Here is an 11644-nt window from a genome sequence, read left to right as displayed (position 1 = left end):
TAACTTTGATTTCTTCAGTTATTTTTGTGTATGAGCCTCATTTTTTCCCCCAGGAAGTAAACTCAGTCTGGTAAAATTTTTGACGGTACTATTCAGTGTGTTAAGGATTTTATCTTACTCTTTCAGTGTTCATGGTATTTTCTGATGAGCTCCTGTTTCTCATGCCTGCAGTACTGGAAAGAACAGTGGGATGACTAATTTTGACTTTAAGCTGCAATTATATCCCCTTGCACATTGCTTCTTGGGGCTTAAGGCTTACTTATTTGGTTATTGCTCATGACTTTGGATAGACATGAATTTGAGGAACCAAAAATCATTATGGAGATTTTTTTTGTGGAAATGCCTTCTTTGGGGGAATTAGTAATATGCTTCATCTATTTTAGTGTGTGTATGTGTGTGTGCATGCACGTGTACACTTGTGCATGTGTGTGTGTATGTGCACACGTAGGCATCTGTGGAGGCCAGAAGAGGGTGTCAAATCCCTTGGAACTGAAGTTACAGGTAGTTTGAAGTTGTCTAACATGGATGTTGGAGACCGAAGTTTGGTCTTTTGCAAGAACAGAGAGCAATCTTGATCACTGAACCAGCCCCCCACTCGGCTCCTCATCTACTTTTTAGAAATATTATCAACAACAAGGTAAAATATTATTTTATTCCCTGAAAATATTGTCTTAATGTTATTAGTGGTAAATAAAAATGTCTTGAAACTTAACAACAGAAAATATTTTCTCTCCAAAAATCCCAGTGTACCAATGTGGTATGTCTTTCTGTGTATGAGTTGCTCTTACTGGTAATGAAAAAAGTTACTTTGGCCTATGGCAGGGTAGAGTATAGCCAGGCTGGAAGAGATAAACAGAGAGAGTAGGCGGAGTCAAGGAGACACCATGTAGCTGCCGATGGAGAAAGACATCTACTGGTCAGCCACAGCCTTGTGGTGATACATAAATTGATAGAAGTGTTACTTTAAAATATAAGAGCTAGCCAAAAATAGCCCGAGACATCAGTCAAACAGTATTGTAATTAATATAGTTTCTGTGTGATTATTCGGGTCTGGGCGGCAGGGAAGCAAACAAGCAGTCTCTATTACAGTGTACTTCTTTGTACAGATAATGGTTAGCTCGAGGTAGAATTTATGTCTCAGCTACTAAGAATGGCCAGTCTAAATTTAATGTGCAGCCACTGTTACTTTTATTTTATATTTTACTTACTATATTTATACTATATTTTACTTCTATTTCTACTTTAAGTGCATTAACCTGTCATTGAACAATTGTTCAAGTTATTGTGTATAATGAATGTTGAGTTTTCACATATATGCTTGGGACATTTTCTTTTCTAATAATTTTCTTGTTGACCCATGGACCATTTGGATGTGTATTATGTGGTTTCCTGATTTTTAAATTGTTTTAATATTTATTTTCATTTAATTTTGTTATAGTCATGGAATGTATGGTGTATAGCTTCAATATGTTTATTGAAATTTTCAATTTGTTGGTATTTGTTTTATGGCCCTTAATATGTTTTTTTCCCCCTCTGTGTACTTGAAAAACTGTGTGTTCTTTTGCCAGAGAGCATAGCTGATAGTTTTTTCAGATCTTCCCTGTACTGTTTGTTTATAGTCTGCCAGGTTTTGAACTAACATTCCAGTGTTTATTGTATTTTCCATGCCAGTCTTTTTTTTAAAAAAAAAAATCCTTAATTGGTTCTTTGAAAATTTCACGTCATGCACCCCAGTCTTATCACTCACTTCCCAGACCCTCTATATCCTCCCCATCACCCCTGCCTTATAACCCCCAAATTAATTAAAAACAAAGCAAGACAAACAAAATAAACAAAAACCCACGTCACTCTTCCATCTTTGCAACACCTCTTCTTCGTTCATCCCAGTGGCATTAGGAGCTGCGTTGTGTCATGCAGTGTACCCCTTTTGTTTCATCAGCCCAACTGCAAATGTTCATCGCAATAGTCGTTAGTCTGAGACTCCTCAGATAGCCTGTTGTTTCTCCAAGTCATGGAGGTCTTGTCTGTGGTTATCGTTCAGTAGGATCAGTCCCTTCTCACACTCCATCAGGTCACAGATGGATTAACCCACGGCCTAGGATGTAGGTCTGGGTGTTAGCTGAGCTGGTTGGTCTGGGCCACCCCCTCAGGTGAGGGGCAGAGTCAGATCTCCTAGCCCCATGTCATTGAGGTGGCCATCTCCCCCGAGTGGTGGGATCAGCTCTCCCATGGGGGCAGCACTAGCTCTCCTGCTTTAGTGTCCAGTGAGGGGCAGGACCAACTATTCCAGGGCCAGTGAGGAACAGGGCTGGCTCAGGGAGCTCCTCTGATTTTAACACTCATGGTTCCTAAAACCCCCTGTTTGGTAACACGAGCATCTGGAATGGACATCATTCCAGACTCTGACTGCTTTTGGGCCTCGCACCCAGACATGGTTCCCAGCAGCAGCCCAGGCTTGGATGTTACCATGGCCCCAGGTAGCAATGCAGGTCACTCAGGCATAGTTCCTGTGGCAGTGTGTCCCTTGGACACCAGCATGGCCCCAGATAGCAGCTCGGATGCTGGCATGGACATTGCTTTCGGCAGTATCAGAAGCCACGGATATCTACACAGACCTTGTCTGTAGGGCCACAGATCCAGACATAGCCCTAGGCAGCATCCCTGGCCCTGATGTCACCGTGGTCCCAGTGTTCCACTCAGTCTTAGATAGCACTGATTGTATTCAATGCATTTTACATTCCCTCTGCTGTAAACTGAGACTGCTCCTTATGTTCCCGGCTGCCCAGACCTGAATAATCACACAGAAACTATATTACAACACTGGCAGATGACTCAGGCATGTTCCTAGCTAGCTCTTTTATCTTAAATTAACACATTTATATTCATCTATGTATCACCACAAGGCTGTGGTCTGCTCCAGGTAGCCACGCCTTAACTAGGCTCCACTTTTTAAAGGTGATTGGTTAACAGAGCTTTCCCCATCAGTTTTTTATGTTATATTTGTTAATAAAGACAAAAATAATGGAATACGATATATTAATGAATCTTTAGGTAAATGAAGAGTTAATTAATTAACTAATTAAGTAACTGCCTAATTTCTAGCCAGTGTTATAATTGTGCTATGAGTAAGAATGCATAAAAATCTAATTGAAATATTTTATTATATTTATTCATTTTATTTTATGTATGAATGTTTTGCCTACATCCATGTGCTTGGTGCCCTTGACTTCTAAATAGGGCACCGAACACCCTGGAAACTGAAGTTATGGATGGCTGTAAACCACTGTGTGGGTTCTGGGAGGAGCAAAAAGTGCTTGTAACCACCAAGCCATCTCTCCAACTCCAAAACTGAAATTTCAAAAATACCATCTGTGACAATATTCTTCTAATATATTTTAATATATATACTTTAAATACATTTATATGTGTGTGTATGTATGTATGTATATATGCTTTTGGCAAAACATAGAAACAGCACATCTTTTTAAAACACTCATTTTATTTCTTAAATACTCGTTTAATAGTTGGTTGTACATGTAAATTTGTCACTAGATGCTTATTTATGAGACCTTTCATTTCCATTGACTGCTCTACATCAGATAAAACAGCGACACTATGGTTTTGAAGTAGCAGGCTATCTGGGATATTTTAGATCTTGGTGAAATAGAACTAAAAAAAATGACAGATGTTAATGAAAAATAACTTGAATAATTGTTCATTTAATAAATAAAGACTCTAACTTTGGGACTTTAAGGAAAGATACTTCTAGACTTAGCTGTTCTATATTGTCACAATGAATTAGACAACCATATAGCCAAGATATTATATTGAATTAAATTTTTCCTAAAGTTTTCATAGTTCTGGGGGTTGAACTCAGGACCTTGCTCATGCTAAGCTGAACTCTATCTCTAGATATTTATCTAACTTTATGATGATTCATGTCATAAAGTGTAACATAGACCCAGGGACAGTTTTCTTGTTTCAAACAGTATGTAGGACATACAACCTACTTTTATGTGATTTCCTATGTTCCTTAATTCTATCATGTCACATTTCCTTAGGAGAAGAGGCTGATGTCACTGCTGTAGATGAGGCCTTGAGAAACATGGACACAGGACTCATCGATGAGGAGGAGAAGTTTCTGTTTGAACCCCTACCAGCTCTTGGTGAGGGATTAAAGCACTCATAGTAGTTAACACACTGGAGTTTATTTGTTGAGGTTTCCCTGTGGGAGTTTCTGATACCAATGCAAGCCATCTATGCTAGCTCTTTTCAAAAGCAATCATTACAGAATCACAAGTCTTGCAGCTTACTGTTTGATAGGCTGAGATGTGTGAACATAGATTGAAGTAACTGCTTCATTCTACTGCCAGGTGGGAATTACTACTTAAAGCACAGTTTTCTTTCTTTTTTAAAAAAAATAGTTTTTATTGAGCTATGTATTTCTCTCCACTCCCCTCTCTTCCTCTCCCCTGCCCTTTAACCCTCTCCCATGATCCCCATGTTTCCAGTTTACTCAGGAGATCTTGTCTTTTTCTACTTCCCATGTAGACTAGATCCATGTATGTCTCTCTTAGGGTCCTCTTTATTGTCTAGGTTCTCTGGGGTTGTGAACTGTAGGCTGGTTATCTTTGCTTTATGTCTAAAAGTCACTTATGAGTGAGTACATATTATATTTGTCTTTCTGGGTCTGGGTTACTTCACTCAATATGTTTTCTAGGTTCATCTATATGCCTGAAAATTTCAAAATATCATTATTCTTTCCGCTGTATAGTATTCCATTAAAGCACAGCTTTTCAAAGACTATCCTGCTCTTCAAAATCCATCCAATAGTTTTCAGCATTTTTTTTTACCTTCATGTCTTAGATCCATTTTGGACTAATTTGTGCATAGGGTTAGAGATGAAGAACAGTCTTCTGTATGTTGATATCTAGTTTCTCTTGAATCACTCACCACTTGATAAAGATGGTATAGCCTTTTCAATTTATGTTTTTGGCACCAATGTTAAGAATCAAATGGATCTAGCTTCTTGGGCTTATTTTTATTCTGTTTGTCATGTGTCTGTATTTTTGGCAGTGCCATGCTGCTTTGGTTAATATAGTTTTATGTTTAAGTCAGGAATTAAGATACCTCCATGACTGTTCTTTGTGCTCAGGGTTGTTTTGGGCTATCCAAAGTCTCTTGGATGCATACATATTTTAAGGTTGTTTTGTCCATTTTCTTCAGATTTAATGATAACATTAAATCTGTAGATTGCTGTTGTCTATCTGGTCATTTTTACAATGTTATTTCGGTTACTCCATCAGTATGGAGGGGTCTTCCCCTCTTTTAGTGTCTTCCGTGGTTTCTCTCTTCAGTGCCTATGCACTCACAGTGATGGTCTCTATTATGTTTGGTTAAGTTTTTGCCTAGGTATTGTTTTTATTGATTCTTAGTTCAAGATATTGAACAGCCCTGATAGAGTCTTTCAGGGGCTCTCAGATTCCCCTCTAAAACATCACCCACGCTGCCGTCATCTGCATCCGTCTCAACACCATCCTTCACATTTCCACAACAGCTCAATAATCTTTGAACACACAGTGGCTTTTTACCTTAAAGTTCCAAGTCCTTCCACATCCTCCCCTAATCAACGTTGCCAGGGCTGTCACAGTATTCACTTCCACGTAACAATTTCTTAGTTAGGATTTTTATTGCTATGACAAAACACCAACACAAAAGCCATGTATAACAGGGAAGAAAAGTTGGTTTTTGCTTACAACTCCCAGGTCACGTTCCATGGCTGAGAGAAGAAAGGGCAGGAACTCAAGTCAGAAACCTGGAGGTAGGAACTGAAGCAGAAACCATGGCAGGGTGCTGCTTACTGGCTTACTCTGTATGGCTTGGATGGCCTGATTTTTATACAACTCCAGGCAACCTGCACAAGGTTGGCACCACCTACAGAGGGATTGGCTAGGCTCCTCTACATTCATGGGATTGGCTACGCTACCCTACATCCATAGGATCAGCTAGGCTCCCCCACATCCATCATTAATCAAGAAAATACTCAACAGACTTGCCTATGAGTCATTCTTATAGAGACTTTTCTCAGTTGAGAGTCCCTCTTCCCAAATGACTCTAGCATGTGTTAAGTTGACATAAAACTGGCAAACACACTATGTAATTCAGGTTTTCTTTCTACACAGGTAATTATAAAGAATATATGGAGTCTGGAGGGTAATATTAGTCTATGCTGTCATCACTTACAACTTTGCAAATGAAGTTCATATCCCCATAACTTACTTTTATAGACCTCCAAATGTGAAAACAGAAAGATAGATTGCTGATTTTTCTCTTTGCATATATTCAGCATATACCTTTGTTTTCTGTGCAAAGCTATTCCTCAAGGCTCTATAATAAGTCCCAAAGTCATGTCTTACATCCAAAGACTAGATTAAAAGTTCAGCATAGTAGACTGCACATTTCAATGTGTTATTATCATCATCATCATTCTATCTAGACTTTAGGGGAAAGATGTCTAGTATTGCTTTTCTTCTTTACACTGGAACAATAGGAGTAAACTCTGCTTCACTCACTTTCAAAAGCATTAAAATCAGTATCGTTTATGGAGGATGTGCCATATGCCACGCATGGGTTTGGCACTCCTTTGCTTTCCAGTGCTCTGAGGTAGGAGCTGTTAGGTTGTCTGTTAGAGAAATGGGGACCTGGAACTAGAAGAGAGGCGGATATCTAGAGAAAATAACACAGATGACCCAACACGCTGTTTTCTGAGTACTAGTGCTATGTATATAAATTTACTTTACAGATGATGAAGAAGTGGATATGGAAACATTGATCAGAGCCATGATGATGTTCAAAGGTGAGCCGCGTTGCTACATGAGACTGATAAGGACACTGTGCTCATTTCCGTCTTTAATTTTCCGATTTCTCTCTTACTCCCTACATGTCTCCTTTCTCTTTTATGTCCTGGTACCCCTTTTAAGTTCTATAAACTCCACCTTTGAGAGAAAACGTGAGACTAACTTTTCTGAGTATAGTTTATTTTGCTTAACATGATCTCTAGCTTCATATATTTTACTCCAAATTAAGAAAAAGTCTTCATTAATTATAATAAAACTTATTTGCCGAATAAAACTCCATTGTGCATATCAATCACTTTTCTCTCTATGTTAATGGGCCCCAGCTGTTTTGTTTTTTTTTGTTTGTTTGTTTGTTTTGTTTTTCAAGACAGAGTTTCTCTGTAGCTTTGGAGCCTGTCCTGGAACTAGCTCTTGTAGAACAGGCTGGTCTTGAACTCACAGAGATCTGTCTGCTTCTGCCTCCCGAGTGCTGGGATTAAAGGCATGCGCCACTGCCACATGGCTTGCGTACTGGGTTTGTAACTTGGTTATTGTGAGTGCCAACAGTAAGCTTGGTATTCAATTATATCTGACTTTAATTCTTGTGGATATATGCCTAGAAATACAAAACAGGACCATATGAAAGGTTTTGTATTTCCCCAAAGAAATGCCATACTGAGGCTTGTAGTGCTTAGAATAATTTATATCTTTATATCCCCATCAGGAGTATTAAAAGGATTCCTTCCCTCAGTTTCCTTTTCAACATTTATTTTTAATAATTCTTCATTAAATTGATTATTTTTACTATTTATTGAAGTGATTGAAAACAATGATGTAGGGGCTTGGAGAGATGGCTCAAGTCATTCATGCAAGCAAAACGATGCATAAAATTAAAAAAAAGAAAAAACTCATAAGAAAGCCTCAATGGCCAGCAAAGGCTAAAACTTTTTTAAAAAAATCTTTTTTTGCACCTTTCCAATGTGACTTTCCTTCAGAAAGCCATTTCTCAAAGTATCTTGTCTCAGCTCTTTCATATAATATATTGCTGTATGTTAATGTATTTGTAGTAGTGACTGCCTCTGACTCTCTTATATTATTAAGAATTATTAACGATATTAAAGAGCTTCTGTTCATATAGGTTTTATCTATTAATATCTATCAAGTTAAAGTAGAATTAGGGACATTTAAGACATTTATATGATAATTTGTTTAAAAATAACAATACCCAAGTAATTACCTATGTACATAAATTGAATGCTTTTATTAAAACCCTTTTCTTAAAATTTAGTGGAAAGGACAGTGTCCTACACTTTTGTCACTCTCCAGTTGGGTTACTGTATCTTCTTGATTGACACGGTAACAGTGTGGTTCAAATGTATGACAAAATGTGGCCCGACTGGGGGTGGCAATGTAAATTAATCCAGTCACTGTAGAAAGTAGTATGGACGTTCCAGGAAAAGTCAGGAATAAGAGGTCCCTGTGGTCCACCCATACCATTACTGGGTTCATAGGCGAAAGAAAACTGAACGATAAATTGAAGGTTCATGTTAATGCGTTCTTATAAAATAGCCACAGAAAACTCAATATGTGGAATATTTTAATAGTAACTAGTTTAAGATTTGTTCTCAAATTAAACTGTTGCTTTCAACCCAAATTTATATAGACCTTATGTATTAGTTAGTGTCTGTTTCTGTAGAATACTCAGTTTTGGCTGTCCGTAGTCATCTTCCAGGACCCACTTAAGATCAATTATGAAGAGCTGTTTCTGCTTTGCCTCTTTATTCTGTTGAACAACTCTCACTTTTTATGCTCTACAACAGTAAAGTGTTGTATTTTCTTGCATTGACATCATTATAAGATTACATTTTTATCATTTACTTTTCTGTGCCTTCAAAGAAAAAAATGACATTGCTAATCTGTCCGACTTCCTGCACAATCTGGGCGTTCAGCTTCCAGATGATGAACATGATGACCTAGTCAGCCATCTCCCTGTCAGTGGTGAGCATTTCAACTGTTTTGATGCCTTTCAAGTATGACTTTCAGAATTAGTTATAAAGGATATTGATATCATACAACTGTATTCGATATTTGTTTCATTTATTATTTAGTTACTTTGAAAGTATACTGACATATCTGGTACTAAAGGAGGAAATGTGTTTGTATGTGTTTACTTATAATTTGGACATTTAAATAAATAATAAGATTATTAAGCAGAAAATACTTGAACTCTAAATGTTACACACTAACTCAGAAACATCATTGAGTCATTAGGAAGCCTAACACAAGCAGAGAAAAGAAGGCAGGGAGGGCATAGAGATAGATAGGCAGAGAAATAGAAAACAAGAAGACACGGTCCATAGAAGCTTTGTTTGTGAGTTACTAAGAACAGCTATAGAATTTATGACTTAAAATATTTGGGTTAAATAATCACAGTAGTAAAGGAAATATTCCTAGTACATGCTGGGTAGCAATCTAATTATTTTATAATTATTTCAAGAGTAAAACAGTAACAGTCTATAATAAATATTAATTATCTGTAAACTAGCAATGTCAGAGTACAAGTGTAAAAGAAGTATTTCTAATTCTTGTGATTTATTTTTACTTTGTTTATTAATTACATAGATATGGTAGGAGTTATACTAGGTACAAGGAATACAAAGAAGAAATAAATTTATTCCTACTAGCAAATAATGTATAATTTACTTGGAAGCAGGTTGCAAATATGAAGAAAATTACATAGTAAAATTTAAAAAGTGCCCCAATATTCTTTTGGAATGATGGGAGGGAATGGGAGGTAGAGGGAAATAATGATCACTTCCAGGTAACTGTAAGTGATTGAATCAAATGAGGATTTTTTTTGCTTGTTTATTTTAGGAAGTTAGGGCTTGAAGAAGGTAAAGCTATATCTTAGAGGGTCTGTACTTCATCCTGCAGATCATAGTGTAGGGAGAGCTGCCAAAGATTTTCTTGGTTGTGAATGGCATCATGTCTTGACCACTGTATCCTAAAAGTTACTGGACCAAGGACTATAGAATGTGATTTAGTAGCTATCTTAAATTCTAAGTACATTTTCACATGCTTGTCAGAGTCAGAATCCATGAAAATATCGACACTATATTCACCTAAGTGTCTATAATGAACAAATAGATAAATATAGGATTCTATATTCAACCTTTGAAAAGGAATACATTCTGTGATTTGCAATAACACAGTAGACCTGAAGGGGAGCATGCAAAATGATAAAAAAAAAAAAAACAGGCACAGAAAAACAATACCACCAGAGTTCACTTATATGTGAAATTCTCGTGTGTGTATATGTACATGTATGTGTTTCTTCTGCATTTTCTTTCTTTGCCTTTTCTATGTTTGTGTGTTCATTTTGTTTTATTTGGGATTGTTTGTTAATTGGCCTGTTTGTTTTCTAAAGCGAGAAAGAAAGAAAGCAGGAGTTGGATCAGTGGGTAGGTGTGGAAGATCTGAGAGGAGATGAAGGAAGAAAACAGTGATTAGAATATACTGTATGAAAAAAGTTACTTTCAACAAAAGGGGGGGAGTGCTGGAGAGATGGCTCAGCGGTTAAGAGCACTGACTGCTCTTCCAGAGGACCCAGGTTCAATTCCCAGCACCCACATGACAGCTCACAACTGTCTGAAAAGGCAGTTCCACGAGATCTGACACCTTCACACCAATGAACATAAAGTTAAATAAATCATTAAAAAAAATAATCCAAAATCAACACAAAAAAGCCAAAAGGGGGTTATTTAAGCTAAAAATAAGTTAATCTTGTGGATAGATATAGACAATTGTTAACAGATAGTTCTGTCCCACCCAGTCCTGCAGCTGTTCAGTCCCAAAGAGACACACAGAGGCTTATATTAATTATAAACTGTTTGGCCTTTTAGCTCAGGCTTATTATTACCTAGCTCTTACAACTTAAATTAACCCATAATTCTTGTCTATATTTAGCCACATGGCTTGGTACCTTTTCTCAGTAAGGCATTCTCATCTTGCTTCCTCTATGCATGTGACTCTCTGCTTTTCCTCTTCCTGGAGTTCTTCTAGTCTGGTTGCCCCTCATATACTTCCTGCTTGGCTACTGGCCAATCGTTAAACTAATACAAGTAACAAATCTGTACAGTATACAAGAGCATTATCCCACAGTGGACAAATAATAGTTATCAATATGCTCAACATGTACTGTTCTGATAAACTCTAAAAATAAATTTCAATTTGACAAGAAAACTAATTCAGGAGATCTGCCATACTTCATGGCAACCACAGTGAGTAACAGTGAATTATATACTTAAAGGTTGCTAAGTAAGGAGCCAGTGAGATGGCTTAGTAAGTAACGGAAAATCAAATTTTGCAGATTTTCTTTTTACACTACCTTTTAGAAGTTACAGTGCTTTTGGTCTGAATCCAGGATTATTACTGAGTTTGTTAAGTCCTTGTATTTTTTCTCACAGATGATGGGAAGATAAGTCAGCTTCAGCTGATGGACATCATCAAGACTCTTAAAAGTGAGTCATAGGTGTGAAATGAAAATCTTAAGCTGTTGTCATACCGTTTAATAATTGAATGTTATCTGTGATTACAAACATGCATATTAACATTATATAAACTTGGACAATATATAGAGGAAATAAAAAGGGAAAAAGAAGACCACCCAGACTTAAAAGTCAAAGTAAAAAGTAACAATGTTTATCCTTCAGTATATATTTTTTTATATGTTGTGCACCAAAAATTTGACTTTGGGTTTCTTTCTTTTGTTCATACTATTTTAAGTTATAAAATTATAACTATTTTAT

The 11644-nt window shown here is 36.9% G+C and overlaps 1 long non-coding RNA gene across 1 annotated transcript; it reads left to right on the top strand.

Annotated features, from left to right (window-relative positions):
• The first annotated feature begins 4143 nt into the window (after positions 1 to 4143).
• LOC121436103 lies at positions 4144 to 8806 on the top strand. The gene is made up of 3 exons (XR_005972650.1): positions 4144 to 4166; positions 6803 to 6856; positions 8733 to 8806. It is a non-coding gene; the product is annotated as an uncharacterized LOC121436103 (long non-coding RNA).
• Positions 8807 to 11644: the final 2838 nt, after the last annotated feature.

The sequence above is a fragment of the Microtus oregoni genome, unplaced genomic scaffold, assembly GCF_018167655.1.
Source record: "Microtus oregoni isolate MIOR12 unplaced genomic scaffold, Mior012 000048F_ref0000485, whole genome shotgun sequence".
Taxonomy (NCBI): domain Eukaryota; kingdom Metazoa; phylum Chordata; class Mammalia; order Rodentia; family Cricetidae; genus Microtus; species Microtus oregoni.
This window is presented reverse-complemented; position numbering and strand designations above follow the sequence as displayed.